The sequence below is a fragment of the Meriones unguiculatus genome, chromosome 9, assembly GCF_030254825.1.
Source record: "Meriones unguiculatus strain TT.TT164.6M chromosome 9, Bangor_MerUng_6.1, whole genome shotgun sequence".
Taxonomy (NCBI): Eukaryota; Metazoa; Chordata; class Mammalia; order Rodentia; family Muridae; genus Meriones; species Meriones unguiculatus.
In genome coordinates, this window is record NC_083357.1 from 30,001,973 (window position 1) to 30,025,534 (window position 23,562).

At 41.0% G+C, this 23,562-nt stretch overlaps 1 long non-coding RNA gene across 2 annotated transcripts in view; it reads right to left on the reverse strand.

The window, feature by feature from the left end:
* Positions 1 to 23,562, reverse strand: part of LOC132656583 (uncharacterized) — a 206,711-nt gene that overhangs the window by 141,569 nt on the left and 41,580 nt on the right. The window contains exon 4 of one of the 2 annotated variants that reach the window (XR_009594337.1): positions 14,224 to 14,365. The exons of the other annotated variant lie outside the window; for it this stretch is intronic. This is a non-coding gene — a long non-coding RNA (uncharacterized LOC132656583). Of the gene's footprint in view, positions 1 to 14,223; positions 14,366 to 23,562 lie in introns of those variants that run through there. 2 annotated transcript variants of the gene reach the window in all.

Consider the following 23,562-nt stretch of genomic DNA (forward strand, 5'->3'; position numbering starts at 1 on the left):
AAGCAACCTAACAACACCCTTCAGAGAGCAAAACAAAGATCACTCTAATCTGAACACCAGTAGGAGAAAGAACATAACAGATTAAAGTAGAGATAAACAAGACAGTAGATACTGCATAGAAATGATCAATGCATCTAACAAAAGATTGATTTTTGTTAATATAACTAACACAAAAAAACTTTAGAAAGTAAAATGAGAAGTAAAAATAATAAATTAAAACTGACACCTGAAAATGCAGGGTTGGAGACTATTGTCAGTATCTTGCATAATTTAGAGAAAAATGTATAAATGCTTACTTAGACATACATAAATCTCCCAATACAGAATCATGAAGAGATAGAAAATTTATACAGAATATAATAGCAATAAGATTAAAACAGTAATGAAAGTCTTCTATTAAATAAAAGCGTATAGCTTCACTCTTTCAACACACCAAACAGGTAACAAAGAACCATGCCAATATTTTATAATACACTACCAAAAAGTTAAAGAGAATGCTCTAAAAATAATTCAATAAAATTTCAGGAAACAAAATGAACACACAAATTCCAGGATTTATGTTTCAGAGCTTTCCTTGTCTTAACTGTATAGTGGGGAGCAGAGAATCCACTACAAAAAATTCTGAAGAGTAAATAAGAGATTTTTATCCAGAGCACACACTCAAGCGTCTTACATTCTTTTCTCCCTGCTGTGATAAAATACCCTGACAAAGTAACTTACGAAAGAAAGGTTTGGATCTTCAGCATACAGTTCATCATGGTGAAAGTCAAAGTAGCAAGAGCTCAAAGTAGCTGGTCACACCACATTGATGACGGGGGAAGCAGAGAAAGATGAGTGCTTTGGCTCAGCCCACTTTCTCCTGTACTCAAGCCAGGGGGGATGGTGCTGCCCACTCTTGTACGGGTTCTCAACTCAAATGACCTTGCCAACATCACCTGTCACAGCGTGCCTGGGGACACCTCTCCTAGGTGACCCCTGCTCCTGTCAGTTTTGTAATCAATATTAAATATCATATTGAGTCAGTCCATAGTATATAACATGTGCTTGATAGATGTTAGCAGGCTGTGATTAATCTGTCATGAGTGTTTATCTATATTAAACTTTTTAGTAATTATATATATATATATATATTCACTTAATCAATAAAATGTTTTAATTGTATATCTAACTTACTTTTCTAGGAATAAATTTAATGAAAACATATGATGCATACTATATGTAGAGAGAATGAAAACTACTGCACAATAAAGCAATTTGGCTCCTTCTATCAGCTACTATGGTAAATTTACAGACATACTTCACTTCTGTTTCAAATTATTTGTGTAAAATTGAGGATCTCTGCAGAAAGAGTTTATCTTGGGCTGTTCCAGCTAAGGAACAGCCTTCCCAACTTCCTGCCTGAAATCAGCTCCCTTCTTCCTCTGGAAGCACAGGCGAGGGCTGGAGAGCACTGTCATGTCTGGGCACTTAAAAGCTCCTCCTCTTGTTTTCTTTACATTGTTTTCTACTGTCTGAAACAGAGATGACAATTTCCAGTGCACTAGGATTTCTAGAAGAGGGCATTGGTTGCTTTCAGGTGTGAGCTTTCCCCATCACGTCAGAGCCTCTGCTGGGTGAGACCAGGCCTCTGGCTTAATAAGCAACATAGAGCCAAACCTGTACAAGAGCTGTGGGAAGTGAGGGACACACATTTATCTAGATTGAAGTAAAACAATCATTCAATTCCGTGGAGAGTTATTTGATAACTTTTATTAGCTAAACTCTCAGAAAATGTGTAGCTTGGGTGATGAGTGCAGGTTGTTTCATAAGTGTTCTAAGCACTGGCAAAGTGTTGGCAATACCTTAGTGTTGGTGGAGGGTGGAGAAGGGGAAGCTAGTTAATCTGAGCTCCCCTGGGACTGTTTATTTGCTCAAATGGTCTATGACATGAACTCTGCTGCCTGCATTTGATCACTTTGCCCCAGCCAGGCAGCCTTGCCTAACCATAGAGGATGAGGAGGAGCTCCCTCCTGATGATGCTTGATGTGCTGGGTGGTTTCTCTTTGGGAGGGTTTCCCTTTTCTGAGGACAAGGAAATGAGGGATAGGGTGAAGAGGGTGAGAGGGAGGAACTGAAGGAAAGGAGGGATGGGGGCTACAATTGGGATGTAAAGTAAATACATAAATTAAAAATAAATTTTAAAAATTGTTATTTTTCAAAAAAGAGATGAATCATGGAGTGGACCTTCCATGACAACAGATATAAGGGGTGCCTCTACTAATACAGATAAACAGAGGGCGGCAGTCATCTTAGCGATGCCCTTGGTTACTAGAGGAGAGTTTTGTCTGATGACAGAACCAAAGCTTTGCATGGCAATGACAGATGGAAAATGATGACTTACCAAATGGCAGGCACAGATGACATCAACTCAAGTAAGAAACATGAGAAAATACATTTTTTTTATTGTTGTCAGCTAAAATGATAGACAGTTCCAGGCCATCCTAGGCTAAAGAATTTATCTTTATCTCAAGACAAGTACAAAATAAAATAATAAGATAGGTGATAGGGGATCCGGAGCAAAAGAGTACAATGGCGAGAGATGGGACAGGAGGCAAGAAAATCTGACAAAACCATTTGTCCCTACATAAGTAACACTGCCACAAAATATATGTCTCAGCACCCTGAGCAGAATTATTTCACTTGGCTCATATAGAATCACAGTAGAAGTTAACATAGCCATGCTTTCGTGGGTGATATACTCACAGTGAAGACAGGAAAGTAAAACTCTGCAAGGGGTAAAATGGAAGGACGTGTCCGCAGGGCTCTGTGTGGTTCAATGCTCTCCCTTCCTGCAGGGAGGGGCACCTTCTGTTACCTACGTGCAGTATTTAGGAAAGCATGTGGAGAGCACAGAAGACAGTGGGAGGACAGGCCTACTTCCTCCATGTAGACCATAATATGTGTCTCCATAGAGCATTATGAAGTAGAAGCATCACAGGGAAAATTTGAGATTATTAAGGGCCTCCAGAATAAGGAATGTGAAGGAAATAAACTTGCTTGAGCTCTCAGAACAGGTGTAGAATTTTGACTGATTAGAAAGAGAGGGAAGAGCCTTGCAGAGGAAGGCAGTGTGTAGACTCTTCTATATCAACTAAACCCTAGCTTGCAGGATGTACCATCCACCCACAGCCTTTCTTGAGAGGTGGTTAGTGAGAAGCTCTAACAAGAATGTTTTTATCTGTATTTCATGCCTGTTCAGATTTAGGAAATGGTAAATAAATTGTCTTGATTTTTGTTTTTGTTTTATTTAATCACTTTACAGCGTAATGCCAGTCCCCACCCTCCTCTGCTCCCAGTCCTATCCTCATGACCCCTCCCTCTCATTCTATCCTCTCCTTCTCAGAGAAAGGGAGGCCCCCTAAGGGGTACTAACCACCTTAGCAGGAATAAGAGAGTCTTCTCCCACTGAGGCCAGACAATGCAACCCAGCCAGGGGAAATGGATCCATAGGTAGACAACAGAGTCAGAGAAAGCCACTATTCTTGTTGTTAGGGGACCACATGACAACCATATGTGTAGGGGGTTCAGGTCTGGCCCATGCTCTGGCCCATGCAAGCTCTTTGGTTGGTGGTTCAGTCCCTGTAAGCCCCTCCAGGACCCAGGTTAGTTTATTCTGTAGGTGTTCTTTTGGTGTCCTTGTCCCCTCTGGCTTCCTCAATCCTTCCTCCCACTCTTCTACAACACTCCCCAAGTTGTTTGGCTGTGGGTTTCTGTATCTGTTTAGGAACAAGGTCATCTTGGAATTTAATCATATAAGGATAAATTATATTGTGTAACATGACCTTCCCAGCACATGGACCTTACCAACATATACAGGGTATCATTCCTGCAGTGGCCTTGGCTGCTTTGCACATCTTCGTGGCTTTTCCTTGCATCTCTTCACTCAGATCTTCTTAAGCAGAGACTTTGTGGGGAGAGACATCATGGCATGAGCGCTGCCCCTAAAGACTAGCATGGATTCAAACATTACTTCTGTGAATGTTTTGCTTGATGAGCTGACAAATGTAGTTGGGTGTGTGTGTCTCCTAACTTCATAGGATGCAAGAAAGTTCCAGTCTCTTATCAGCCCAAAGTAGACTTACCTGATACTGATGAACAGAAAGCATGAGTACCATGTTATAATGATGAAAATGTCATCATTTTGAGCAAATGTTTATGTAAATATATAATACAAATATTTATATAAAATCTGCTATTAATATCAATGTTAATTAATATTAATATTTATTAACATGTGGTTTAAAAATATTTATTACTTATGCATTTTATATATTATATAAATATTATATATTTATAGTTATATTAATTATATAAAATGTTTATATTTAATATAAAGTATGTAATAATCTATAAACAATATATAATAAATTATTGATACAATATGTAATGATAATGATAATAATAATGATGATAAAAACATTGGCTTTATTTGCTCTGTATGTTTTTGAGCTTCATTCTTATATATCTCAGTGATTCATTCCTTTTATTTTTTTAGTTGTCAAATAGTGCCCTAGTATGTGGACTAATGGTAACTTGCAAGTACTCACCATTTTATGAATGTGTAGGTTATTTCATTTGGGGATTTGGGGGCTCTTAGGACTGAAGCTGTTTGAGAAGGCATTCAAAATTCTTTTTGTGCATATAGTTTTGGTTTTCATTCTTTTCAGTAAATACATAGGCATGGAAGCTTTCCTTTGTTGTGAAAATGCTTAGTTTTTAAAGGAGCAGTCAAACTCCCCTGAGTTGACTGACCTGGGCTTATCACCGACACTTAGTCCTGTCTTTTTCCGTTAATCACACTTTGCAGTGTTCCCCCTTTGATAGCAAAGTTTGTTTGTTTGTTTTCTTTCCCATTTATTTTTTTCTTCCTTTTTAGTGTTTTATTTTGTTTTGCTTGTTTTTCCAGAGAGGACTTTTTTGTGTGTAGCCCAGTCTGTCCTAGAGTCACTCGGTATAACAGGTTGGCCTTGAACTCACAGAGACCCAACTGCCTCTGCCTCCCTAGTACTGGAGTTAAAGATGCGCCCCTCTGCCCAGCACTACCTTTTTTACAGTGAATTGTCTGCGAACATTCATTATATTTTTTATCCCAGTGTCTGTCTACTGAAGTTGAATTAGAGGAATTCTTTTCTTTTTATTTTTTATTAATTACACTTTATTCACTTTGTATCCCCCCTGTGGTTCTCTCCCTCCTCCCATCCCAATCCTTCCCTTCCTCCACCCTCTGCATGCATGCCCCTCCCTAAGTCCACTCATAGGGGAGGTCTTCTTTTCCTTCCTTCTGATCCTAGTCAATTAGGTCTCATCAGGAGTGGCTGCATTGTCTTCTTCTTTGGAGAGGTTGTGGAGAAAGGGGAACCCTCCTCCACTGCTGGTGGGAATGTAAACTTGTACAACCACTCTGGAAATCAATCTGGCGCTTTCTCAGACAACTAGGAATAGCGCTTCCTCAAGATCCAGCCATACCACTCCTAGTCATATACCCAAAAAAGGCTCAAGTACACAATAAGGACATTTGCTCAACCATGTTTGTAGCAGCCTTATTTGTAATAGCCAGAAGCTGGAAACAGCCCAGATGCCCCTCAGTGGAGGAATGGAGACAGAAATTGTGGTACATCTACACAATGGAGTATTACTCAGCAATAAAAAACAAGGAAATCATGAAATTTGCAGGTAAATGGTGGGATCTGGAAAAGATCATCCTGAGTGAGCTATCCCAGAAGCAGAAAGATGCACATGGTATATACTCACTCATATAGACATATAATATAGGATAAACCTACTAAAATGTGTACACGTAAAGAAACTAATCAAGAGGGAGGACTCTGGCTAAAATGCAAATTCCTATCCAGAGAGGAATTCTTTGCATGCTGGGGCCACACATTACTGGTCAAACATGCATGCTGCTCTCACATACGTCCTGTCATCTCAGAGCATAGGAACTAATCCTCACTGACTTTATAATCTTTTCTTTTACGGTTTGTATGTTTTCTTTCTTTGTTTATTTAGTAAAATACCTTTATTTTCATCAGAGCGCAAAGGTTTTCAACTATTTTCTTTTAGCATATTCACGTTTTAAAGTTTGTGTTCTATGTTCAGATCATTTTTAAACATTGGGTGAAATCAAGTTCAATGTTCATTTTCCCAGTTATTTCAGCACATTTTACATGATCATTTTGATTGAATTTTTTTTAGTACCCTGTTTGAAAACAAATTACCTGAACACAGGCACTGTACACACGTGTGCATACATGTACACATGCCCCCTCACATGTATACACATGCACACACACACACACACACACATGCATTTTTGCACACAGAGGTTTGTTGCCTTTTTGTTTTTCTATTAATCATTCTGCAATTACTGTAACTTTATACTAAACCTCAAAATCAACTAATGTAAGTCTTCAACTTTGTCCTTTACAAAAATCATCCTGTAGGGTAAACTGAGACTAAAATAATAGTTCCTTGTGTTATTTTGAATGCTACTATTAAAACTATCCATTACTCCTGGAATGTTATGAAATAAAGTGTTCCTGTGTCTCAGATCTGATTAAACATTAACATAGGAAAAAAATATTAGCATAGGGATGGACATCAGGGACAACACCCCTTAAGTAGCTCTTTATCACACTTAGTATTGAAATATGAATGTCAAGTACTAAAATTTCATATTAAAAATTAGACTAAAATAGTGTTTTAATTAGAGTAGACTGAAATAGCACTAAACTTGAATTAAAAAAACAACAACTTGGACTTGAATCTGCTAAAAAATTAGTTTGTGAGCTTCGGTAAGTCATTTGGCAGTTTTAAAAATCAATGTGTCTATTCCAGGGAAAGGAACCCTGTACAGGTGCCTGAGTATTGAAAAAGAAAGGCACACGTGAACATGCTGCCATTGCAAAGGTCGGCCAGGGCTGGGCTGTTAGACATCATCGTGTGTGAATGTGCTGCTAGTGTAAATCATCGTACAGCAGTGCACTATGAACTTGCAGCTCTGTGACCTCCTTGATCCAAGGCCCTCAGTTATAGTGTTGGTTTTAGAATACTTGCGAAGATGCATTTCCTCAGGAAATGGAGACAGCCCAGATGTCCATCAACGGAGGAACGGATACAGAAATTGTGGTATTTTTACACAATGAAATACTACTCAGCAACCAAAAAGGAGGAAATCATGAAATTTGCAGGCAAATGGTGGGATCTAGAAAAGATCATTCTGAGTGAAGTATCCCAGAAGGAGAAAGACAAACATGGTATATACTCGCTTATATAGACCTACAAGATATAATAAACATAATGAAATCTATACACCTAAAGAAGATAAACAAGAAAACAGACATGGGGTAAGATGATCAATCCTCACTTAGAAAGACAAATGGGATGTGCATTGGATGTATGACAGGAGTCTACTGCAGAAAGCATCTGAAAGACTCTACCTAACAGTGTTTCAAAACAGATACTAAGACTCATAACCAAACCTTCGGCAGAAGGGGAGTTAGTATGACGTGGAAAGGACAGGAGCTCCAAAAGGATGAAATATATCTGGGCACAGGGTTTTTTTCTGAGACTGACATTCCACCAAGGACAGTGTATGGATATAACCTAGAACCTTTACTCGGATGAAGCCTGTGGTAGCTCAGTAACCAATTGTTTTTCCACAGTAAGGGGAACAGGAACTATTTCTGACAGGAACTCAATGGCAGGCTCTTTGACCTCCCCACCCCCCAAGGGAGGAGCAGTCCTGCTAGGCCACAGAAGAGGACTCTGGAGATACCTGATAAAACAAGGTCAGATGAAAGGGGAGGAGGTCCTCCCCAATCAGTGGACTTGGAAAGGGGCAGGGAGGAGATGAGGGAGGGAGGGTGGGATTGGGAGGGAATAAGGGAGCAGGATACACCTGGGATACAGAGTTAATAAAATGTAACTAATAATAAAAAAATAAAATTAAATAAGAAAAAAAAAGAAATGGAGACAGAATAACCTCTGGTGCTGTGCTAATGTGGTGGAAACTGCTATCTAAAGAAAATCAGTGGTTTGCAGAGCAAACCTTGCAGGGTGCATTTTCCACACCTGTTCTTCCCTTTAGAAGTCAGCAAGCATTTGCTCCTTTCTCCTTCCCCTCACTCTGTGATATGCAGGGCCGACTCCCTGAGGATGAGTTTCCATTTTGGTGGTTGAAAATAGCCCTTTTAGTTCACATATAGATACGTGTCCATTTGGCAATAAGAGCTCAAAGAAAAGAATATATTTCATTATTGTAATAGATAAAAAAGAACTATGAATCAATCATGTCTAATTTAAAAATGTATCTATAATATAAACATCAGAAAAAGAGAAGAATAAACATGATGCAAACAACCAAGAAAACAACAAAAATCACATGACTGAAAGTCCATCTCCATGATATTCTGAAATGTGAATAGTCCCAACTGGGCAGACCAGGGGATTAGACTAACAAATAGGATGTAAACACTTTTCTCTACAAAGAACATCTCACAGCCAAGTCAGAGGGTGAAAGAGGGAGGTCAGCTTTTATCAGTGCTTGTGGGAACTTGCAGCTCAACTTTTTCTCACTCTAAAGCTCTGGGGGCACAGAACTCAGCTGAAAGTGGAGCCAAGCTAGAGTACCCAAGGCCCACCTCTTGTGATTTATGTTAGGCAACTGCACCCTATATTTCACAACCTGCCAGGACAGTGCCACCAGCTGGCACTCATGTTCCAACATAAGCCTGTGGGAAACATTTCAACAGTCAAATCATAACTGATGTCAAAGCCATGATGTCAGTCCTGGGGGAAGGAGTATTAAAAAGCAATGTACTACTCGATGGTGGGAAGCAGTCTGACCAGGACAGGAGTAGAGCTACGTGAAAAGAGAAGCTTCAGAGAGAAGACATACAATGAGTGTATGCAAAGTGGGTACATCAGCCTCAAACTGTAGGAGATGTAAAGGAAGCTCTTGAACTCCAGAAACATAAGTGATACCAAAAGGGCAAATACATGTTTGCTTTCAGAAGAAATGTCACTATGCAATAATCTCCAATGCTAATAGTTGAGGGGGCAGAGAAAGCCCAAGTGCGTGAAGTTCTGAGTGAATATGTGTGGTTGACATGGGTACAGCCATGATAAGGACCCCAGAGCCTCAGATGGAAAGAGGATTGGATAAACCTCTTTCTCTGAGGGAGGCTCAGAGGGAAGTGGCAGGGCTTTTCCTTTGCCTATCAAGTGACAGTGTTGGCATTGTACAGAAAATGCCTGCCCTGGTTTTCTCCTCCCCAGATGTTTACACCCGAAAGAGGGCTCCACTATGGAGGCTGGAAGACAGCTTTCCTACTGAGCTTTGATCAAACCTGTCTCTTCGATCCAGCTGTATACTTTAAACCCTGACTCCTTGTTTATTTGTATGTAATAATCCTACCCCCTTGGAGATACTGTATGTAATAGCCATGCTTCCCTGCTTAACTTTATGTAATAAATATGCTGAGCTTCCAAGGTGCTATGGTTTCTCCATCAGAAAACCCAGTTCTGATGGAAAAATCTCAGCTTTTCTGTCTGTGTCTGTGTGTTTGTCTTTTATTCATTCCTTCATTGCCCATAGTCCAGTCCAAATTCCTGGAGATTGTGCAATTAACACTCTTACTTTTCTGTGTTCTCCCTTACCCATATCTCTTTTGTTACTAAAGAAGTGACTCTCCATATTTTTTATTCCTCTTTGAACAAGGAATCATACCTCAATGCTAGTTGACATCAAGAGTTAATAATGCCTAAATGTGAGTCAGAGGAACTTTGAAAAGGAGACTCATCTTCCCATTTAAAAACTGTTATTGTGTCTCTGGGGGAGGTGGTGCACACACTGAGGTGGGTGTGGAGGCAGACAACCTTCCCAAGTCAGTTACCCCTGCTCCAGGAACCACACCTAGGCCTTCAGGCATGCGGGAAAGTGCTTCTAGTTGTTGTGCCACTTTGCCAGCCCTGTTCTTTTTGCCTTATCCTACTGCATATGAAGTATAGAAGGCACTTTTTATATATAAATGGCTTCATATAATAGGCAATTATGTCCCACAGGGCTTGACAAAGAGTTTGAGGAGAGTTGTCACTAAATGGCTTCTGAGCAGAGCACACCAAAGGAGTCTGCCCTGAGATCTGTGTGTTCTGCTCACTAGGCCCACTCGTCTCCCCATCCTTGGCTCTGCATCCAGGCCTGGAGCCTAACTGCCTATAAAAACATGACAGTGACTTTTGGGTCTCTCAGGGTACTTGGAGCTGGTAAGTTAAGTGTTCTTGGAGGCTCTGTATTTTTTGAACAGAACCACTGAGGTAACGGTGTATTTATCAAGCACATGCTAAAGTTTGACTCATGCTAGATACTAGGAAGAGATCCAGAAACCTCTGGACCCAGCTTAAATGGTTTCCCGTTGCTCTGATTATATCCTTGCCTTTCCCCCCTTCCAATTGGTTTGACACAATGATCGATTTTAACTGGCTGCTGCAGACGGACAAAGATCGCCATGTGGGGGAAAATCTGAGGAAGAGAGATTACATTTCCACAGGTCTGTGGAAGCCTTTGAACATCTCATTCAAGCCCCTGGTAGCTGACGGGAAAAATAAGTCTTCCAGCACAGAAAGCAACTTCTCAATTCCATCTGTGCTCCCTTTGAAGAGCTTCAAAGTATGTTTCTTAGAGATATGAGAACAGAGTTCAACTCTGAAAAGAGATTTGGATTGTAAAGAAAGGCCACTACTGAGGAAAATTTAGACAGGCAATGACCAAAACTAAATTTCTTAATTGGGAATACTGAGTGCTCCTCAAGTGTGCATACTATGGGAACACCTACCTTAAAAACTCTTTTTTTCATTTCAGCGTGTGTTCCGGACAATGAAGTGCACTGTCAAATTTGTGGTGATCCATTGGGGTGAATTTCACTGTATGTGGTCAGCTGATTGACATTGTTGGTCTAAACATCAGCTATGTAGCGCTGTCCAGATGAAATCCTTCTTTACATGAAGATTCTAAGAAACACAGTCTGCAGATTGCGATTCAGTGAGTGGGTGAGGTGCAGCAACCTGCCTAAATGAAGGTTAGCCTATACAGCAATGTGTTCCAGATCACAGAGACGGGGACAGCGCTGATGGCCAGAACAGCTGCTCATGAAGGAACATGACATGGTAGTGTGTGTGCAATGCCTGATTTCATTCACATGAGATTCCCCAAAGGTTTCACATGCCCTTTCAAGAAAGAGAGTCTCATTCTGTCTGCCTTGAAGGTGACTATACTTAGAAATTCCATTTTGATAGGCAGAGCAAAGTACAAGTGATAGGGTGCACTTGGACACAACATGAAAGTCTGGAGTTAACTCAACTATGAAGGACATTTTTTTCCCCAGGAAATGTACACGGAACTGGAGATTATCATATTATGTGAAGGAAATCAGACCCAGAAAGACTCATGCTGCCTATTTTTTATGGTATGTGAAATCAGATTTTAAAATTTGGTACACCCTTCTCTGTCTCTCTCTCTTACATACACACACACACACACACACACACACACATATACACAGACATACACATTTTGAAAATAGAAAAGGGACAATTTATGAAGAGAAAAGGGACTAGAAGAAAGAAGCATGGAGCAGGAGAGGATATTAATGCATATAGTCAAAATATGAGTGGATGATATATCAAAATGTCATCACAAAACTTGTCAGTTCACACAATGAAAAAAAAAAATATATATACCAATGAGACTTGTTTAAAGCAAGCCACCACAGGGATAAGCTTGTGCATGGGGTTTTAGATAGCTCACATGAAGGATGAGGGATGCGCTTCCACTAGAACATTCAGGAAGCCATGTACCAAGCCAGGATGGGAATGGAGACAGGCTTCCAAGCCAGCTACTGTGTATGACAGAGAACTCTAAGCTTAGTGTTCAGTAGTATATGTTATATTGATATTTTCCCAGATCTTTACATCTTTCACTCCAAATGAGCAAATTTTTGGGTGTGAAATTATATTTGAGTATACTTGTGAAACTTTTAAAAGCAGGACAGTAATATTTTTAACACTAACTCAAATCAAATGCAAGTAAGGGAGTAGGAACTCAGCCTGGCCAATGACTGAGTATCCCTAAAGCTTGAGTCAGCATGAGGCTATTTAAAGTGGTTCAGCCTGGGCCTCCTGTTCAGTCACTTAATTCCCACTAGGAAGAGGAGATGTGTGCTTCCTGCCCTCTGTTTGCTGGATTCTCTCCCGCTGCTAGAGGGTGGGTGCAGAATCCATCCCTTTCTTTCTTGCACACAAATTAATCTGGTGCTTTCTTGGATTAGGAATAGTGTTTCATCAAGATCCAGCTATAGTTCTCCTAGGCATATATCCAAAAGATGTTCAAGTACACAATAAGGACATTTGCTCAACCATGTTAATAGCAGCTTTATTCATAATAGCCAGATTCTGGAACCCAAATGTCCCTCAACTGAAGAATGGATACTGAAATTGTGGTACATTTACACAATGGAAAACAAAAACAAGGAAATCATGAAATTTGCAGACAAATGGTAGGAACTAGAAAAGATCATCCTGAGTGAGGTATCCCAGAAGCAGAAAGACACACATGGTATATACTTACTTATAAGTGGATATTAGACATATAATATAGGATAAACATATTAAAATCTGTACACTTACACAGGTTAAGTGAGCAGGACCCTGGGTAAGATGCTCAATCCTCACTCAGAAAAGCAAACAGGACAGACATCAGAAGAGGGAAAAAACAGGGAACAAGACAGGAGCCTACCAAAGAGGGTCCCTGAAAGACTCTATTCAGTAAGGTAAAAAAGCAGACCTGAGACTCATAGCCAAACTTTGGGCAGAGTGCGGGAAATCTTATGAAAGGAGGGGGAGATAGAAAGACCTGGAAATGACAGCAGCTCCACAAGGAGAGCAACAGAACCAAGAAATCTGGACCCAGGGGTCTCTTCTGAGACTGATACTCCAACCATGGACCATGCATGGAGATAACCTAGAACCCCTGCACAGAAATTGTGCTGGAAATTGAACCCAGAGCCTTGCACATATTAAACAGATGTCTAGCCAAACTTACAGTCTTCTAAGGATACTTATTTTAAAGGTGGCAGAGAAAATTTGCAGTTGTGTTTTGTAAAGTAAATGATATAAAAAATGAGAGGTCAGAGGGCTGAAACAGCAGGGCTCTGTCTGAACTTCTGCAAACAGCAGGGGCCTGCCTGAACTTCTGCAAATAACACACTTCCTGCTAGCTGAGGACACTCTCTTGGGCAGAGCTTTTCTTTTGGTTTAGGGTTTTCAGAAGAACTCCTTTGTCAAGGCTGGATGCCCAGTTCTGACAGGCCAGGGCAATTAAACCTGATATAGCAAGCTGTGCTCTCGATGGAGAGACTCGGCTGACCCACTGCAAGCTGGATAATCAGATGCCCACTGCTTAGTTAGAGCTGCATGAACTAGAATCCAAGCAGAGAAAAGAGACACCATCAGATGCAGGAATGGAATGGAATCTGGCATCTTATCTTTAAAAACCTTAGAGAGAAATAAAATAATATGCAGACTTTGCAGAAATTGCTGAAAATGCAGATACAATTATTACTGATGTACTTTTCATTGCAAGTGGATTTAATTGTGAGTGGGTTTTGTGCCTGGAATGTCCTCCAAAGGTCCACAAGTTGAAAGCTTGGTTCCCAAATGATAATGATGCTGTTAAGAGGAGTTACTAGGTTTGTCTCATAATATTCTTCCACTATAATGTTCTTGTCTTTCCTCAGGCCCAGAAAAAAAAAATGGACCCAACATTTGGGCAGACAGCTCTGAAAGCATGACCCAAAATAAAAGCTTCTTTCTTCCTGTAGCTGATTTTCTCAGGCACTTTGTTACAATGACAAAAGCTTAACACAGGAGGAATCACCATTCCACAGGGATTTTCAAGTCCTATCTACAGCACTGACTGAGATTTAGCTGATTTATTCAAACACAGGGGAGTGGGGAGGAGTACTCAACATGCCTCTTCTTTCCTCTGCATAGTTTCCCTCAGAGTACTCTGGGGTGGTTGTTGGGTAGAGAGTAGTGCACCAAACATGACTTCAAATCTTATTCATTATGTATATCTCAGTTGCAGCCTTACCTCGGCTTCTCCTGCTGGAGAGAGGACAGCCTGGGCTTGTTGAAGGATTGTCTCTAATTGGGCCCACCTTGTGCAGCTCCGTCCTCTCAGTATAGTACGATGGAGAAAGTCTGTTCAAAGAGCCTTTAATGTCCTGGATCTGTTCATCTTGAGATCCACTGCTGGCATTACTGAAACCTAAGAGAAGAGAGAATCTGGCATGGTGCTGTCTTCCTCTATGAGAATTACCTCCTTGAGGATTTTTCCTCCCTGGAAGGACAACCTATAGCAATCCTGTTTTTTGTTTGTTTGTTTGCTTGTGGTTGTTATCCTTGAATTAAAAAAGAAAAAAAGAAAAGAAATAGAAAAGGAAAGTATATGACTGCTCCTACGTATGCTAGAGGAAAATTTTACTGTGGATAAAAGGGAGAGCAGAGCTAGAGGCAGCAACATCTGGGATAGTCCAGATTGAACATGGCAAGACTGAGCTAGGCCATGTGAAAAGAGAGAGGAGCCACCAACAAAGAGGGTTGGCCTGGGCCAAGAGAATGGCCAAGAGGGAAAAAGGGTAGACCAAAAGGCCAGGTAACCAAAATGTCTGAGGTATATATGGAGGGTCATCTGGGGGAAGGGTAGTTTAGCCCCTGGGCTGGAGAAGTTTAGGATAAGGGGCAGTGTATACCAGCCATACCCTGTAACAGAATCTGGCTGCCAGCATCCACTTTGATATGTTAATGAGCACCTCAGTTAGCCATTTGTCCTGGGTTTGAGACCCACCAGTTCCACTTTGGAAAAGTTGTCATCACAACCTTCTGGCGGGATGTGACTTCTACACTATCCTGACTTCTGAAGGCCTCAGAATTTCCTATTTTCACCTGTTTATGCCCATGTCACAAAATCTGTGAGTCAAATTTCTTTATTTAAGAGAGCTAAAGTCATTTTTCTGTATTGAATTGTTACCAGCAGAGATTTCCACCTTCTGGGTCCTGTATAAATCTTTAATCTGTAATCCAATATACCTTTTATTTTGGAGGCTGATTCTGATGTTTCCTGGTAAGTCCCTAAGGGAAACTTCTGTATTGTTCCAGAGTCGCTCAGCTGCTAAGAGTATGGTGCTAGCTAAATTTGTATTTACCTTATGGTGATTTTTTCAGCAGGGAGAGAAGAGGGGATCAAATTTGGTAGTGATAGTAAAAGCTTTCACGTTCTTAAGAGAAATGTTTAAGAGAAAACTATATAACTCATTACTTATAATACAAAATTATAATTTTTAAAAATATATTCCAGATATCAAGGGAAGGTACAATATACTTAAGTGAGTAAACTGTTTGACTTTAGTTGTCCTGGGTGTACTATTTTTAGTTACTTCTTCCTAAGTAATTCAAGACAGACTTGTGTTTATCTTTTTTTGATAACACAATGGTACGATAAATGTTTGCTCAATAAACAAATAAATTACAGTTTAGTTACTGGAAACTCTAGGTACTGACTGATGAAGGAGGGTTTTTGTTTGTTTGTAGAGATTTAAGGAAATATAGTGTTTGGCACTTGGTGCTTTGTAAAAGTAGTAGACTGGGTTAATCAATAATTAACTATTTGCAAGTTTACTCTTCAAAACATCTCCTGCAAAGCTACCATTTTGCAAAACCTTTCTTTTTTTCTTCTTTTTAGTTTTCAGCAAACCCCCTGATAGTCCTTGAATACACAGGAGGTTACTGCAGATAAATGCTGTGGCAGTGCTTAGATTTTGACATAAATTCTAGATTTGAAATGTAAGAGTTAGACTGGTTTATAGTGACATGTTTTAGAATTCATGTGTTTTCTGTACCTGATTCCACAGTCCTCGACTGCCCAAACACTCACTGTGAACCTTGAAGCTTTGTGTCCAATGACATCTCTGCAGGCTCCCTCCCTTAACTGAGCATGTGGAGTTAATGATGACAGCAATCCTCTTATGTTGATGAGTTTCTTAAGGGCGCACAATCAACATTTCTGTTGTCTTTGTGTCTTCCTTAGAAAAATGTTGCATTGAGCATGAAGTTGAAGCTTAGATAATAATTGTAACTCTTCATGTTTAATGAATTATTGTGATCTTCCTTCAGTTCAGCTCTTCCTTGATGCTGCCATCAAAATATTCTAAGTACTGAAGTGAAAGACAGCACTTCTGGTATTAGATTCATGCTTAGATTTCACTTTCCCGACCAGTCATCAGAGTAGGAGAACCAAGAGTGTACCAACTACATAATGTGGGAAAGATCACAGATGCTACTTGAGTCTTGGTGCTTTTATGTATAAAATAAAAATAATGCTACGGTCCATATTACTTTGGCTTTAAAGATCATATTGAATAATTACATGTGGAAGTCAAGTAAATTATAGAGCACAAAACCAACATGATGAGATATTACTAATTTACAGAGAGATAAAAGTGAGGTTTTGGACACACTGACCAACAGGTACCAGAGTACTTGTGAATTCTTCAAACTTGTTGCCTTGAATTTCAGGGTTACCTGTCAGTTCTTCTTTTTACCCTGGTAGGTGCTTTGACTAAGTCCATTGCCAGTGTAGATGCCTTTCACCCTGGCAGTTTGTATATAAACATGAGGAAGGTCAAGACAGGAGGAGGTAGGCCTTATGACTACCTAATGAGGGCACTCTACTAGACCTGATTCCTACTCAGTGAGTTAAAAGAAGATGAAACATGTTCACCACTTAAAAAATGATAAAGAATGGGCATAAAATGTTATAAAAATCTCAAATAACAGCAAAAATTTATGAGCTTCTTCTTTAAGAGTTCTTAAACACTCTGGCATATTTATTAGTTTTTATTTTCTTCAAAATAATAATTGGTAGGGTTGGAACTATCACAGGGTTCAACCAAAAAAATAGTCCAAGTTTTCATGCTAAAATTATATATAAAACCTTGGAATAACAAGACTATTGAACTGATTGGGGTAATTCTCCAAGACTTATCAGAAAAATACAGCAAATATATTATCTATCTCTAAGAATAATAATTACATACTTATGGTGTTTTCTACATGCTAGGTACTTGCTATAAACATGAAATATCAGGTTACATAGATAGTTCAGATCTCTCAGTGGACTACCCATTTGACCAATGCCCCTACAAATGGCTGAGCTAGCTATATGTGGATAGAGAAGTTTTATGACAGCTATTCAACTGTGTGCGTTCATTAAGATATTAGAGTACAACCTGATACAAGCCATTTACACTTTCTGAGATTTTATTTTATCTGATAAGTGAAAGCATAACAAATAACTTGCAGACTGAAACATTTAGTTTATGTCCTGAGACATGGAGACACAGTCATGATCAGAGTGGGAGTAACTAATGGAGATTCTATTTCAAATCTGTGAACACTGAGGTGCTACCCAGTAGCTGTTGGGTGCATGCTTGCTCTGCTTCCTACCATGGAACTTTTCCAAATGACAACTCTAAAAGATATTTATTTATTTACTCTATCTATCTATCTATCTATCTATCTATCTATCTATCTATCTTATATGTATACACACACACACACACACACACACACACACACACACATACATGCATGCCATAGCACACACGTAGAGGTCAGAGAATAATTTAAGGGAGTTAGTTCTTTCCTTCTACCATGTAAGTTCTGTGTATTGAATTCATGTCATCAGGCTTGGTGGCAAGCACCCTTAAGTACTTAACTATTGAGCCATCTCACTGACCCTCAGATAACTTCTTTTCCTCCTAAAAATATCTCCCAGAAACCACTAGTCATCAATTACATGTGACCATTTTGTTTTGGTAATAAATGAGCTGTGCCTCTGACAGTAAGAATGATCTATGTCCTTCATAATTGCACACTTAGTACCCTGTCTCTGGAACCTGGACCAGCCCCCTGAGGGCACAGCTACACACTGAGACTATTCTCATGCTTTAGACTTCAGTCTGCGGCTTGCTTCTATGCCTGAGCTTGCTGATTGAGCTTGACATTGAGAAGAAAAACTCCAAGGCGTCTGTTTGGTATAAGGCCCAGAAAACACTCTAGGTTTTCTGTTTTCTGGAATATCCCGTGTATTCTCTCACTTGTGCAGCAATCAGGCAACTGGATTTTATGGGAGAGTGGGTAAAACACAAGAACCCAACTGTCTGAGAAGCAGTAGGGGAGGAGGGTGTGAAAGGGTTAGGCTAACTTTGTAACCTATATGTCTTCTAAAGCCTATAGTTTTGAGTTTTAGGTCCAGGTTGAGCTAAAGCCTCTTAGTACCTTTCCAGAGAGTGAAGAAATGTGACCCTATCCATGAGGACAGATATAAAAAAAGGGCAAGCAAGCAATGACCTTCACTCAGCAAAAGAATGACCAGACCCTTGTCCTTGAGATAGCGTTTCTTAGCAACAAACCTAGACTTCTTCTGATTAGCTTTTGACCTCCAGCCAAGAGTCCGCAGCCCCTAATCTTCAAGGATGAGCTAACCACCCCCACCTTAAAGTGCAGCTGCATCCACACTTGGCAGGACTGGCCAAGCTTGAGCACCTAAGACTAACCAATTATCTTACTTTATAGCTTCCTCATCCAATCCTAAATTGCCAAAACTAAAACTTCAAATTTCCCTCAATTTTTCTTTTAAAAACCTAAAGGCCTTTGTCTCCCGGTGCCACTCTTTGCTGACCAGCAGGGGTGACCCCGTTGTACAATGGTTAATAAACCTCTTGCTTTTGCAACGAGTCTTGGTCTGGGAGAGTTTCTGGGAAGGGCGCGATTGAACTCCTGAGCAGGTCTCACAGGTGCAGCCGCTCTATGTGGAACCTCTTTACTGTGCCGATGCAGCCACGCCCAAACAAAACAGAAGGAGGTGCAGTCTCTTCCTTATCCTGGCTTCATTCTGTGACCTGTCAGTCTCCAGCATCTGAGCCTCATGATGGAGATTCCCCTTCTTGAAATCAAAGATGTGAAGAGGTGAAAAGCTCCATTTTTTTTTTTTTTTTCAAATGAAAGAATCTTTTCTTCACAGGAACTACAGCTTTTTCTTTGGGGGAAAAATGCAGCTTCAAATACTCGAGAGATGATTGAAGTGAGTTGAAGCAGAAACTGTTTTTGTTTTGACAGTTGCTGCAGATTGAGTAGTTGCCAGTGCGGTAGAGATGGCCTGGGACAGCACATAAGTAATCATACCTGCAAAGTTGGGAGCTCTTTTGGGGTGCAAGCTGTAGGCCTGTGTGCAAGTGGAAATCCTCTTTTTGGGAGCCTGCATATATCATGTGTGACAGGAGGAAATGGGCTGCCGGGGCAGGCTCATTTGCAGGCCTGTCTGTGTGGGCAGATCCATTTCCAGGAAACCCCCTCAGCCTTGTAACATTTGCAGGCTACACACTGCTCAAATAAACTTCGTGGAATCGGTTGGGGCTACTTTTCAAAGGAAGCCCACCCTAGACCAAAATATTCCAAACTGTCTAACTGCAAAAGTGGGGAAATGTGGTGGAATAACAGATTATTCTGGTGCTTAAACTGCTGCGGACACTAGTGAGAGAGAGACATGATACTGCCAGAAAACCCATCTGTTCTTGTTTTCTCTTCACCCATGAAGCCAACAGGACGGTACTTTCTCTTCAGAACAGTCGGAACATAGGTGACCCAGGATTTCTGAGGTCACTCTCCTTGCACGTCAATGTGATGTGATGACGTCACTGCAGCAGGTGAAGTTAGTCCACTCCAAAGAGCACCCAAAGTCTGACACTGACCAAACGTCAGACAGCTCTGCCCTCCTGCTATTGAGACTGAGCAGAGCACACAGCCTTCTCCTGCTGGGTCAGTGTACAAGAGAAGTAATTAGAAGAGAGAGAGAGGTTAGCTATTGTCACCAGACTCCCGAGATCAGGGTTGTTCTTGAGTGCTGGGCTCTGTACTGATGCTCTCTGATATCTTGAATAAACTCCTGGGACACTCCTGATGGGCCTCGCTGGCACTTACCCTCTTGATGGGCAGGGCATCTCCTGCTGCCCATTCCTGACCCCTTCACATCATCACCTCTGATTGTGCTACCTACCGAACCTCTCCTGCCAGGCCACCTTCTTAGGCAGTCACCTTTATTTCTGGATCCTGGAGTGATGTGACTCCTTTCAACATGAAAACATGAACAGTAAATCCACCAACCCCAGCAACTTGAGACCAGCAAGACAGCTCAGTGGGTAAAGGTGATTGCAGGCAAGCCTGAGGACCTGAGTCCAGAATCCACATGATGTAGCGAGAGAATGGCTACCTCCAGTTGTTTCCTTAGCTCTATGTGCATGTGTGCATCCCATCTTCCATGAAAGAAGTACTATAATTTTAAAGAATTGAAAGGACCAAGCAATTTGAAGATGAAACATATAAAATAGAGAATATCATAAATAAATAATAAAGTAGGCCAATAGACACTACCCAACCAGAGGAGAGCCGTTACCGCAGGTGCTGGCAAGGACATTTCCTTTTCCTTTCTGGGGTTCATGCCCTTTACAAATGGCTGTGCATGCCTTTCCCTGTGGTTGGCTGATTTCTTGTCATGTAGACTGGTGTTGGTTACAAGGGCCATGAGTAACAGGAGATGGGCTAGGGAAGCCTTTCAGAGGTGCGGGGCCAATCACTGTGGGTCTGACTCTTCTTGAGCAAGAGGGCTGGAGGAGTTAGCATTGAGTGAGGACAGTGTTCTCACTCATAGCACTGTGGAATAGCACTGCCAAAGGCGTCCAGGAAGAAAAGGTGAAAATGGACCTATTCTAGGTAGAGAGCAGAAGCTGGGACCTGTGGAGAAGATGGGCTTAATGCTCATATGTGCATCTAAATGTCAATGAGAGAAAATCTGCTCCTGTCTCGTGGTGACTTATGCTTGCTGCCCAGTTAGCTGTCTTCTGTTTGCTCTAGGTCAGTGGATGGTGGTTGTTGGGCTACAAATTTTTTTTTTTGAGGCTTTCTATTCAACTCAGCTTTTGGAAAATTATCTTGAGACCACTGAGGAAATACTGTGTGAGCTGATGGGAAAAGGGGACAACAGAAGAAAACGTGGGCTCCTCAAGACCAAGATTCTTTTCAGTAAAATTACAAGCCTGTCTCCTTCAGGGTGCTTCATGCTGATGCTGGTCTTCTGCTCCCTAGTGGTGTTGGCAGCATCCTGGGATCATCCATCACGTCCTCCCAAACCTTTTGACCTCTCCCTTCATGCACTGGGTGAGGAGACTCCATTTCTGGACCTTTCATTACTGGGATGTGGGGATAAGGTCAGGACAAGCTATCTCTCCAAAGAAAGCCTTTACCCTATGCACTCTCTCCTTGTACGTTGTGTCTGGGGTTGGCTATCTAGATAGATCTCACTAAGGCAGATGCCAGTCAATCAGCGATTTCATGACTGAGGGCTGAAGAACATCTTCCCAGTGCTGCCTCAGGACAGCTCCACGCTCAGCTTTGCTTTAGCTGGGCCATCTCAGGATGGGGCTGGAAGGTTGGAGTTAATCTGGTGTGTCAAACCGCACTAAGTGTTGCAGGAAAGCAGAGTTTTCTCTGACTCCATGACTTCTTTTCCCTTATGTCCAGTAGAAATGATGCATATTATCCCAGTGTTTGAAATGCAGCCAATAGTCCTCCCTTCTGAAGACAGGTGCTGCCACTGATTACGTGGCTTTATATCCGTTTCCAGACCTCTGACTTTACTATTTAAAAAAAAAATTCTTTTAATCGTGCTTAGTTTCATGTATTATCTCTATACTTATACTTTAAGTCAGGGGAGAGATTACCTGATGGAAATCAGACAGCCTCAGTTGAGGTTCTACACACACACAGACACACACACACACACACACACACACACACAAAATCACACACAACACACTTACATGCACATGGCTTAAGAAGGAACAGTCTCATTGGAAACCTATAAACAAGAGCTGCTGCTGCTGTGTGGAGGTGGGATTTATGCTTCTGTAGAGAAGTCTCAGTCTTTTCTTTAAAGGTCTAAGGTCTTTAGCTGATTGGCCAAGGACCTTTGCATCATTGAGAAGTCTCTTTTGCTTAATCTCAGTTGTTGATATTAACTACTTCTGGAAGACATCATTTCAAGTTCCTCAACTAACATTTGGTTGAACACAGGACACAGTAGCCCAGCCAAGACCATGTCTTGGGGCTGGAAATTTGGAAGTTCATCCAGGAGCACACTTAGCATATGTGTACTTTTCTATGCACATGTTATAATTCTGTTTAAAGCTTCTAAAACACATTTATGTTTTGTCTCTATCTACAACCTAAATTAGAAGAGGGTAGGCAGGGATCTCATGAGGCTTTGTCTTGTGGCTGCTCTGGGCCTTATATAAACAGTTCTGTGGTTGTATCTGGACTTAGTGGGTGGAGATGACTCTGCCCAGAGAGTGAAATACCGCAAGCAAGCATGAGGAGCCAGAGAGTTAGCCTGAATTCACCACTCATGTTTAAAGATAAAAGGGTTCTAAAATGTATTCAGGAATAATAACACTCTCTCAAAGTCTATAACAACTAGTTCATGACTAGTAGATGCCCCAGCGTGAACTCTGGTCTCAGTTAACATATCTGCAAGTCTGTGGTTAATGTTTACTTTCTCACACAGTACAGGCAGCGCTGGAGATGTGTAGAGGTACCCAGAAACCTTTATAGCATATCGGTCACATGCATGGAAAAACCACTACAACTGAGATGTTAATCACATCATAACAGAGTGTAAGTGTGTCATACTATCAAGGCTCAAATGGTGCCTGTTGTCCAGCCATGGTACAGACCCTCACAGTTTGCTGCACTGCCTGGGGTTCTCAGACAGGCTGCCTCCATTTTGAACAGTTAGCCCTGGCCTAATGCAAAGTTCAGTCAAATATAAACATATGTAGGTGTAAGACTAGAAATGTTCAGATTGTTTCCAAGTGGCTTTACTTTATCCCAGAACAATGCTCAAGGATATGTGTGGAATGTCACACCTAGCTTCCAGTGAGCCAAGTCTTGTCACAATTACCAATAATTAGGTCATAACTGCAGCTTAGCATGTCTCATTGATCTGAGAAAAAAATAACAAATTGATTCAAGCTCAGCTAGAGCTGCCATAGATGTTAAAATAAGTAGGGCATTAAAATAATTGTGATAACTAAGTTTTTTGAACAAAGAAAGAGAAGCTTCAGACTGTGCTCATAGTAATTACAGTGTCTGGGGCATAAGTAAACTAGGGTGAAAGGTAGATTGGATATGTAAACAAACAGAAGTCAAAGGCCCTTAAGAGACCTCTGCAGGAGCCAGGGGGATGGTTCAATTCGTGAAGTGCTTGTGTTCGCATATGGACCTGAGTTCATTTCATATCACCATGTCAAAGCTGGGCCCACAGGCTCGCCCCAAGATGGAAGCCAAAGACAG